The 10542-nt window shown below is 40.1% G+C and overlaps 1 pseudogene; it reads left to right on the top strand.

Moving 5' to 3' along the window:
* The first annotated feature begins 311 nt into the window (after window positions 1–311).
* Window positions 312–448, top strand: LOC112861923 (U2 spliceosomal RNA; annotated as a pseudogene).
* Window positions 449–10542: the final 10094 nt, after the last annotated feature.

The raw sequence follows: 10542 nt of genomic DNA, 5'->3' as shown, positions 1-10542 counted from the left end.
AGTACAAATATCAACCCAGTGTGAACAAGGCAGTGTTGGTATACTTTGAACACAGTTCTGAGCTCATGGGTGCCCTGGAAATGTCTTGGGGACTTTGCTGTTTTTAGAATTGCTGCCTTAAATCCAATCTGCCTTTCTCTTGAGTAGCTAGAGTTTGAACAATTCAATTCTGTGCTCCTTTTTTGAGTGACCAATTCAGATGCCAAATGTATTACTGTTGCTTACACATCTCTGATTTTGTGATTCTCATGGCCCATTTTGATGAGCCAGTACATTGTAGTCCCACTAGTCTTTCTATTAACTCCCTATGAATCGCTTCTCAGCCTTTTGGCTAAGATCAAGTGTAGTATCTATTAACTCTCTATGTTTTCTCTAGGTCCTGCGACTATTCACATACTTTTTCTTCAACTAGGAACACCACTTCCCTCCAAACTGTGAGGGTAACATATACTCAGATATAAGCTAAATATCATTTTTTTAATAACATGCTCATTGATACCTACATTTGAACTTACTTTTAAACATCTGTTATATGCCATGGAATAGGAATTAGTCATAAATTTGTAAATTTTGGATATTCTTTTTTATGAGTTTAATGTCTATATCATTCACCTTTTTTTAAGTGTATTTATTTTTGAGAGAGACAGAGAGAGAGAGAAAGTGTGAGTTGGGGAGGAGCAGAGAGACAGGGAGAGAAGACAGAATCCCGAGCAGGCTCCATGCTGACCTGGGGCTCAAATCCATGAGCCGTGAGATCATGACCTAAGTTGGAGTTGGATGTTTAACCGATTGAGCCAGCCAGGAGCCCCTGTATCATTCACTCTTAAATCAGCCCCCGACAAGGTGCCTGTTACGCAATATTCACTCAATAAATACTTGTGTATTATATATTCTTCATAGTCTGGAGTACAGGTGACCCAAAATGTTAACTATTTTTCTGTACCTCTGTTTAATCTCTGTCATGTTTTCCTTTTACCTGTCAGCAAATAAATAAATAAATAAATAAGTTTAATTCTAGGTAATTTCATTGTTTTTCTACTTATAGGTAAGTGATAAAATTCAGGGTTTCTTCCTTTTCTTCTCCCTGGTACAGATTTTATCATCTAGGATTGACTCAAGATTAGAGTACCAGTGGAGATGGGTACCCTACTGCTTGGTCTGGATCCATGTATCCTGGTGCCCATCAGTTAATGCAACAACACTGTTGTGCTTTGTGATAGGCAGCCTCCATCCCCCGTGGCATTTGTACATAAGACGGTATACCCCTATATGAAACTAACTAAGATAGCCTCTAGTATACAGCTAGCTGGTCCTCATTATTTGCAGCTTTCACAATTGTGAATGTTCATACTTCCTGTGATTGGTTTAGAATCTTAAAATCAATAGCTGGCACTATTTTGTGGTCCCATAAAAACATGATTAGAGCAGTGAAAAAATCCGCTGTGCATAATCCCAGTTGGGGCTGAATATAGTGATGCTCAGTGTTCTTGTGTTACTTTTCCTGCTATAAGCAGGGGTCCTTTTTGAGTCTATGTAGTGCTGGCTTACCCAACATTTTTGAGCTTTTTTTCTGGTGATGTTGCGTTTAAAATGGACTCGAAGCATAGTACTGTCGAGTGTTCCTAATTACGAGAAGGCTGTGAAATGCCTTATTGAGAAAATGCCATGTGTTAGAAAGGCTGCATTCAGTTCTGAGTTATGCCGTTGTTGGCTGTGGGTTCAAATCAGGTGAGTTAGCTAGCATTACATGTGAAATAAGGTTTCTTTAAACAAACGCACACACAAAACAAGGTTCCATATTGATCCGTTGATAAAAATGGTGTGGCCAAGGGGCTTGTGAGAACCTAAACCTGTATTTCTCCTAGAAGTAATGGTTTAATATTTGCGAGTTCTATATTTGTAACTACTTGATAAAACATTAATTACCATGAATAATGAGAATTTACGTGCCATTTTCCTAGGACTTCCTGCAGTCACTGAGTGTGCAGTCATGACCCTGAATTCTGGTTCTAGCTCCACTATATACTCACTGTATGCAAGACCAAGAGTCTTTCCAAAGAAGCTTCTCTAAGTATAGAAGGGAGTTATTTTTTTCCTTCTAATCTGTGGTGGTTTGAAGTGTGTCCCCCAAAACATTATGCTGAAGTTCTATCTCCCGGTACCTGCGAATGTGACTTTAACTGGAAATAAGGTCTTAGAAGATGTAATAAAATTAAGAAGAGGTTGTACTGGATCCAGGTGAGTCCTAAATCCAGTAACTGGTGTCCTTACATACAGACAGACTTGGAGATCTAGAGACAGAGAAGAGATCTATAGGAAAGAAGACCAGCTACAGATGGAGGTAGAGATTGGACTTGGCCAAAGAGCCCAAGGATTGCTGGCCGGTACCAGAAGATAGGGCAGAGGCATGAAACACAGTCCTCCCCAGAAGGAGCCAACCCTTTAGACACCTTGATTTTCGACTTTAGTGTTCCAAAACTTTGAGATAATACATTCCTATTTTAAGCCAGCCCATTCAGGGTACTTTGTTACAATAGCCCTGTGAAGCTAACACACACCCTTTAACATTTTAAGGTAGTATCATTGATGAGATCCCACAGAAAAATAAACTCCAAAAAGATCTGTGAGAAAAGAGTATTTGATCAAATGCATCATGGTAGTTCACAATTGGCAAGTCCTCTCTGCTAATTAACTGGAAATTCTAGCCTCCAGTTTTCAGATAGCGGGTGTCACTGAGAAGTAGGACGCTGGAGAACGAACTCATGGGAAAGTTTCTGTATGTGCCATTTCACACTCTCAGATCAAATGCTGTTTAAAGGAGGAATGATAAATATTAATGTGGCACCTGCTTCAATTACTTTCAACTAGCAGGAGCTGACACAGTGCGGCACACCCAGTGAGACCCTGAGGAAGCAGCTCTTGACACTGGCAGGCGTACCTCAGCGATCCCTCCTGAGCCAGACCCAGTACCTTTCCTAATTGGCCCTCAGAGGTGGGATGTTGCTCACCAGCCTGAAGACCCTTAGTGACTGCGGGGCCGTTTGCCAGCTCTCATGCAACACAGGGGTTGCGTCCGTGCCTCATATGTAGGCTGGTGGGGAAGGGAGCTGTTGACCAGCACTCCCTTTCCCAATCAGGTGCCTGGAGATGAGCCTGTGGAAGGTTAGCTCCTTCCACCGAATGTGGAACAGCCACCTTGCCTCAGGATTTTCCCGGAGGTAGTGTTTGACTCATTTGCTTGCACTTCCGGCTGCTGCTGGGGTCACACACTACCACGAACCTGGCAGGGTATCTTCCAGGGGATGTTTCCCTTCCCTTGCTTCAAGTTATTTATGGGGGCACCAGGACTTGAGAATCCTGCATAGGAAGGAAGTAAAATCAGGAAGGCAGCAATAAGTACCAGTACCTGTGTCTGGGCCTGCCTCTAGCCATGTAAATTATTTAGAAATTGCTCAATGTAGCCCTCTGTGACAAGCTTCACCGAGAGAGTGGGAGAAGTGATAGCCTATTCTCCAGAAGCTGCATGCAAAAAGAGCATCTCCAAGTGAAATTTTTCAGCCATAATTTATATAGGATTCTAGGTGTGCCAGCTGCTACATGATGTGCTTAATAAGTTTAATTCTTCAAATTCTAGCAACCCTAAGGTGGGTCAACTATCATTACCTATAATGTGCATATAAAGACTCCTAAGAATAGTAGAAGTGGAGTAAATTTTCCAGGCAACAACTAGTAAGTGATAGAACCTGCTTACAAATACAGGTCTACTTGACTCCATTTCCAATCTTATCTCCTAAGTGCATAACCTCTGATTGGAGCTTGAAAACACACCACACACGTGCACACACACACACACACACACACCCACACACACATGTTGGACCAGAGCTTTGAATAATATAGACACATATATGCACACATACATATGTTGGATTCTTAGGTTAGAATAAAGTCTATGCCTGACATATTACCAATAGTAATGTTTCACATGGATATACCAGTAGATAGATATCTTAGAACAGAGACGATTTCTGTTCTACCAACCGAGAATAGTTCAGCATTTGGCACTAAGGTATACACAGTAAATATTGGTTGAGTTAATAAGTGAAACAAATATATGGCCAGATAAAATTCTTCTATTGATTGCAGTTCTGTACCCTCTATAAACTTTTTAATTCCCAGACCAGCTTCAGGAAATAGGCAGAATAAAAATGATCATTCTTACCTTGCAGACATGGACCTGGAACTTATATTTTCTGATTGCTGGGTTTTGCTGTCTCCACTCCATCTTTCTGATATGGCAGCCGTGGGTTCAGCTATTACTCCATACGTTCTTGTTGTTTTCATTGGCCTAATTTGAGACACTAGACAGACGTTGCTGATTGCCAAAGAGGAGGCAAAGAATGGCCTGAAAATCCCCAGAGTTTGTACTTTCATCCTTTAAAGAAACTGTGAACATGCTGGGATCTCTTCCTCTTCTTTTTTAAAAATGTTTATTTATTTTTGAGAGAGAGAGAGAGAGAGAGAAAGAGAGAAGGAGGTAGCGTGAGTCAGAGAGGGGCAGAGAGAGGGAGAGAGAGAATCCCAAGCAGGCTCCATGCTGTCAGCACAGAGCCCGACATGGGGCTTGATCCCACAAACCACAAGATCATGACCTGAGCAGAAATCAAGAGTCAGAGGCTTAACCTACTGAACTACTCAGGTGCCCCTGAGATTTCTTCTTAACTTTGGGAAAGGTAGCTGCTCCCATTTGAACAGTAAAATTTGGAGCTGGCAACTGAGTACCACAAAGATCATTCCATTTTGGGAACTAGAGACCCTTAGGTGAATCCTAAAGTACAATCAAGGCATACTTACCATTTCAACGTGTCCTTGGTGATACGGAGATATGTCCCTGGTTTGACACATCAAATGACTCAAGAACTTTAAGGAATAAATCTCTGTTCCATATTTTGGAAGAAGAATAAAAGAAAGATATTTAAGTGCATCTAGAGCTGTAGATACAGATAGATATATGAAAGGTCACAAATACCTCATGATTTTTAACTACACTCTCAATTGTGAATGATATTGGAAAATAGTATTATGGGAAAATTTAAATGTTAAACACATATGTTACTGCTTCTAGCTTTTCCTCTCTGTTCTACGTTGCCCATGGGTAGGATGGATAATTCTCAACCCCTCCTGTGGGGAGTTTCTCTTGTAGCCACATGTAGAAGGCCAAGATTATATATCACCTTTAGGCAACCAGATACCAAGAAATCAAACATGGTCTTGTATATTTACCAAATATTGTAAAGAAGAGCCCAAAGATGGTTAATGACCTACCAGAAACTGCAACAACTATTTTGGACTTATTCCCATCTATTATCTTCCTGTGAAAAGCTAATACTAGATATCTATTCATTATATTAATAGAAGTAGAAAAGCTTAATTAATTTCTCCATTTTTCATAACAGAGCTGCATCTCTTGAAAGTTGCTATTTGGGTCCACTACAAAGTTTTGAAGTCCACTACTAGGGGTAAACTCCCTTAGACTCTAGCTCGTTTTACATATGCACCTAATACTACAGACTCTTGTTCTTCCCTTTAGGCTCCATATCGCCATCACATTCCTTGTGCCTTAATGGTAATGACCTTTCCTTTCTTTTTCTGTTTTCAGTTTGAAGCTCTTAAATCCTTATTATCAATAGTCAGTTCTTCTTTCTCTTTATATACAGTATCTTATGAGCTCCAAGTTTGTTAGATTTGGCTTCATAGGTCCTCTTCCTTCCCTTTTTACTACAACCTCTCTCTTCCATTTTCCTTGAATACCTTTACTCTCTATCTACAACTTTTGAAATTTAAAACCTCTTTTCAGAGTCCTCTGAGAAGCTATGATCTCTAAGAACCTTCTGAAAGTGCAGCTTGCCCAATAAAATTTGAGATTGCCTTCTCCTGAAATGCTATAGCATATGTATTTCTTGTTAAAAATCTATCTAGTATGATATAGTTCTATGTATATAGCATGATAGTTATGGGGGCCCTGTTTGGTTCTCTCCTTTTTTGAAATATGAGAAGCGTCAGTCTCAGATGCAGCCCTTGGGGGCTGGCAGTATACTACACCTATTAGCTTTGCTCCTAATAGATAGTCTGCTATAGAAATTTAAGGGTTCTATAGTCAGTCTGGCTAGATTTGAATCCCAGCTTTGACATATATGACTTCAGACAAATTACTTAATTGCTTTGAACCTCAGTTCTCTTATCTAACAAAGAACAATGACTGTTTTTGAAATGTGTGTTTTAATGCACATTAACTGTTATTCTTTGAGTACCTATTCTGTGCTCAGATACTTTTTTTGTGTGCTCAAAAGATACACATTGGTAAACAAGACAGACAAGTGCCTTACTTTCACAAGGTGTAGATTCTAGTGGGAGGAGACCAAGGGCTGATGTTAACTTGTTATGCAATACCATGGCTGTACCACTTCCTATTTTCAGATAAATTTCCATTCTGTTTTCAGCTAAATTTCTAATCCATAGGTTCCCACATCATTTTGGTTGTTAAAGACAGTGAATGTAATTCTGTGTACAGATACTTAGCAAATTATGTTGAAAGGGACATTTTGGGTGAGGCACCATGACAATAAATACCATACTCCAAAGTGAAATGAGAGGTCGTGATATAAACAATTCAAAAGTGGTGTTGAAATCCACTTCTGTATCTATTAAAATCTTCTCATGCATTGAGTGTAACTAAATGTCAGCTTGAAGATAAAAGAAAAAAAATGCTGTTGAGAGCATTTGGGATCCTCTAAGTGCTACCTTTTCCCCTAAGGATGGGAAGGGTGGGTCTGCTTCCTTCTTCTGCTTACATTAAGAAAGATGTACTTTAAGGAGACCATTCAGAGTTAAATATGATTTCCCTTGTTTTGGGGAACCCTGTACACTTGAGCCGATTCCTTCTGAAAGATCCAGAAAGTGAAAGATAGGTCAGCTAGCTGCTTTGGTACTGGAGTGATGGAGTATTGAGTGGCCTGCATCCCTTGACTTTATTGAGGAATATAATACTTAAATATTCCCCATGGACAAAGTATGCATGGAAACAAGGGGGGAGGGGTGTTTCTGGGAGGGCTGTAGAAAGATTGAATAGACATCAGAAGAAAGATCTTGAGGTACCAGTTGATACCTATGTCCAAGGAAGGAGTAAGTAGACAGCTGCAGTAGAAATGTATTCATATTCATCAGTAATCAATATTGACTGAGCTGTTGAGATGCTTAAAAGAGATTTCATTTATACTCCTATCAGTAAACAAGATAATTTGAGCATGTGGTAAAAGCCATGAGGAGATAGGTTAGGACAACTTAATAGATATTGACTAGGATAAAGCAGAAGTAACTTGAGAGTGGATGCTGAAGGGAGGTCTCTCAGAGCAGGTAATAGTAGATCGGCAGGAGGTAGGCAGGCGGGTCATGTTCTGAATCCTGAGAAGGTTCTACAGGTAAAGGGAGTAGCGAACATCAGGACCACTGGGTGGGAATGAGGTCAACATATTTTAGCAATCCAAAGAAAGCCAGTGTGTTGAAACTCGGTGAGTGGTGGTGATGGAAGATTACTGGATGTCACCAGATAGAATTGTAGAGACAGATCAAGTAGGACTTTGCAGGGCATGGTAAGGATCTTGGGTTTTATTTTCAGTAGAAAAGAAAGCCTCTAGAGACTTTTAGGCAGGGAGCAACATGAAGTAATTTACATTGTAAAACTGTCCCTTCTATTTCGGAGTAAAGTAACAGAAAACTGCAAAGTACAGGGATAATGGAGTGATCAGAAATCTGGGGAAGATCAGGCTTGAACTACACCTGGAAAATTTGGATTGAATTTAGAGGAGCTGGGGAAAATGGATGGAGGCTGCATGGAGGAGCATACACAGGTAAAGAGGCAGGAAAGTATAGCTCAAGACACAATTTCCCTCCAGCATAAACAAAACCCAGTCAGTCATTGGGATCCTGAGTTCTAGGTTGGTTGATGGGATTAATGAGCACTGGCCAAGCAGGGGTCCAGAGGAGGGCAACAAGATACAGGGTCCAATCAAACCAAGTCAAATTTCCAACTGTGATATCCATCGAAAGGGCTAAGTGAAAAGATACATTTCAGGAGTAAGGGACCTGGGTAAAAAGATTCCAAAGGCTGGTGAGCTATAAAGTCCAAAAGAGTGGCTAAGATGTAGTAACAGGTTCTAGCTTATCGGTGGTCATGTATGGAGAGGAAGCTATTAATAGTATGAAGACAAAGCAAAACTCTAATTGCTTGACTGGGCTACTGTTTGCACTTTTACATTGGCAGTTCCTTGTTTAGAGCTCTTAAAATCCAAATGAGCCTCTATATGGCAACTTCATGGCATTAGTCTGAATTGTGCTTTTCTATCTGTGGTATTATTTAACTAGCATCTGGTTCCACAACAAGGCGATCAGCTCAGTAAAACTAAAGCCATTTCTAATTTTGCTCACTAAGCTATCCCTGCATGATGCCAAGCACATAATAGTTACTCAAACATTTGCTGAATGAACGGCTAATGCATCACCTTCTAAACATTTCATGAGTTTGTCTTGCTTCTTCCAAATCCAAACAGACTAGCACCCTTCTAGATTGTGAATGAGACAACGACACAGACTTTAATCTTTTTTATACATCCAAAAAATCTTGATCGACACCTACTATGCGTTACCCACTCTGAAAGATGTTCACTGATACACTGATAAGCATGACTTTCATGCCCCTATTCTTAATTTTTTTTTACATTTATTTGTTTTTTTTGAGAAACAGAGTGAGACAAAGCATGAGCAGGGGAGGGTCAGAGAGAGAAGGAGACACAGAATCCGAAGCAGGCTCCAGGCTCTGAGCAAACAGTCAGCACAGAGCCTGATGTGGGGCTCGAACCCACAAACTGTGAGATCATGACCTGAGCTGAAGTTGGATGCTCAACCGACTGAGCCACCCAGGTGCCCCAACTTGCCCCTATTCTTAAGGAACTTAATGTTTAGTGCAGGATGTTAAATAATTTTGCACAAGGTTATTTAATTATAGTTAACATATGTACTAATGAGGAAAAATACAGATTTCTATGAGTAGCATAAAAACCCATTTTCTACCTTCAAAACCAAAAAAATATTATAATCTTGGAGGAAGATTACTTGTAATTTGTATGGTACCTAGAACAGGCCCATTCAAAGTGCTAAATGCTTGTCCGAGTAGAAAATCAAGCTGACATATTGACAATACATGACAATGCATGCTGACCATGCTAATCAGTCTATCACTCTATTTGTTCTATCAAAATAGCACTGAAATCATGATGTCTTTATTCTTGTCCTACAGATAAGGTGATCAGGGAATTACTGAAGAGACTTTCCATGGGGTAGGATAGTAGACATTTCTTTTCCATCTGTCTATGCATACAGAGGTGTTGGCTCTTTCCCTGTGTCAGAAATCAGAATGATCAGTATAGAAGTGCTGGAATTAGATGTGTGCAGAGAATACCTTTAGTGATTAATAAAGGACTAGAGTCCCCTTAGAGATTTTAAATTGGGCCGGATGGTCATCTACCTAAAAGCACTGAAGAAATTCAGGGGGAAAAAAAAGAGAATTTAGCAACTTAAGTACATAAAAGTAGGAAAATAGAAATACCATGGTGAGGATGCCAGGATTTGATGAATCCCAGTGGAAGATTATTTTGTTGCCTAGCTGACCTTGAAGCCACACTCCTGAGGGATTGTTGCTTGCATTTGCTGTACCTTCTTCCCTGGACTGCTTTGTTCCTGCCCCTTTCCCTATTTACCATATTTTTCCACTTGAGATCTAGCCCAAGAAACTTGCCTCAATGACCTCTTAAATGTTGGACCTTCTCATTTACTCTTTCATTGTCCTGTTATGTCCTCTTTAACATCACAATGTGCATTTACTTTATTTGCATAGTTTTAGGTTCATTTTTGTTTTGTATTAAAATATATATAGACACCTGGGTGGCTCAGTCAGTTGAGCATCTGACTTCAGCCCATGTCCTGATCCTGCGCTTCCTGGGTTCGAGCCTTGGGTCAGGCTCTGTGCTGACAGCTCAGGGCCTGGAGCCTGCTTCGGATTCTGTGTCTCCCTCTGCCTCTTCCCAGCTTACACTCTATCTCTCTGTCTCCTCAAAATAAATAAACATTAAAGAATTTATATATATATATATATATATATATATATATATATATATGTTATGTACTTATATATGTGTATATATAATCAGTGGGGGAGAGGGGCAGAGGGAGAGACTGAGAGGATCTCAGGCAGGCTCCATGCTCAGCGCAGAGCTTGACAAGGGGCTTAATCCCGCAACTGGGGAATCATGACCTGAGCGGAAATCAAGAGTCAGAGGCTCAAATGACTGAGCCACCCACGAGTCCCTGTAATTTGTATCTTTAATTACATTTTTTTTTTTTAGGGAAAATCTCCCTAAAATGTAAGCTTCATGAGGTCGTCTATCTATTCTGTGTTAACTTTAAACTTAAAAAGTAATTGGGCATGTG

Source organism: Puma concolor, chromosome A1 (genome assembly GCF_028749965.1).
Source record: "Puma concolor isolate L17-30 chromosome A1, mPumCon1.1.hap2, whole genome shotgun sequence".
Lineage (NCBI taxonomy): Eukaryota > Metazoa > Chordata > Mammalia > Carnivora > Felidae > Puma > Puma concolor.
This window is presented reverse-complemented; position numbering and strand designations above follow the sequence as displayed.